The sequence below is a fragment of the Mandrillus leucophaeus genome, unplaced genomic scaffold (genome assembly GCF_000951045.1).
Source record: "Mandrillus leucophaeus isolate KB7577 unplaced genomic scaffold, Mleu.le_1.0 Scaffold219, whole genome shotgun sequence".
Taxonomy (NCBI): domain Eukaryota; kingdom Metazoa; phylum Chordata; class Mammalia; order Primates; family Cercopithecidae; genus Mandrillus; species Mandrillus leucophaeus.
In genome coordinates, this window is record NW_012102243.1 from 868,542 (window position 1) to 869,448 (window position 907).

The following is a 907-nucleotide window of genomic DNA, read 5'->3' on the forward strand; positions in this document are numbered from 1 at the left end:
CCTCATGGACGCCTTTCCCTCATGGATGCCTTTTCCTCATGGACGCCTTTTCCTCATGGACGTCTTTTCCTCATGGACGCCTTTCTCTCATACCTTTTCCTCAAGGATGCCCTCTCCTCATGGACGCCTTTCCCTCATGGACACCTTTCCCTCATGGACGCCTTTTCCTCATGGACACCTTTTCCTCATGGACATCTTTTCCTCATGGACGTCTTTTCCTCATGGACGCCTTTCCTACATGGATGCCTTTCCCTCATGGACGCCTTTTCCTCAAGGACGCCCTGCCCTCATGGATGCCCTCCCCTCATGGACGCCCTCCCCTCATGGACACCCTCCCCTCATGGACATCTTTGCCTCATACCTTTTCCTCAAAGACGCCCTCTCCTCATAGACGCCTTTCCCTCATGGACACCCTGCCCTCATGGATATCTTCCCCTCATGCACACCTTTCCCTGAAGGATGCCTTGCTCTTGAGGACATCCTTCCCTCATGGATGCCTTTCTCCCATGGACGCCCTGCCCTCATGGACGCCCTGCCCTCATGGACGCCCTATCCTCATGGACATCTTTCCCACATAGACTTCTTTTCCTCAAGGATGCCCTCTCATCAAGGATGTCTTTCCCTTATGGATGCCTTTCCCTCATAGACAACTGTTCCTCAAGGACTCCCTCCCTTCATGGACACCTTCCCCTTGTGGGCACCTTTCCCTCATGGACGCCTTCACCTCATGGACGTCTTTCCCTCGTGGACAACTCCCCCTCATGAACACTTTCCCCTTAAGGACACCCCCCACCCTCATGGACACTTCCACTTCATTGACACCTTCCCCTCGTGGACATCTTTCCCTCATAGACATCTTCCCCTCATGGACACCTTTCCCTCATAGACATCTTCCCCTCATGGACAC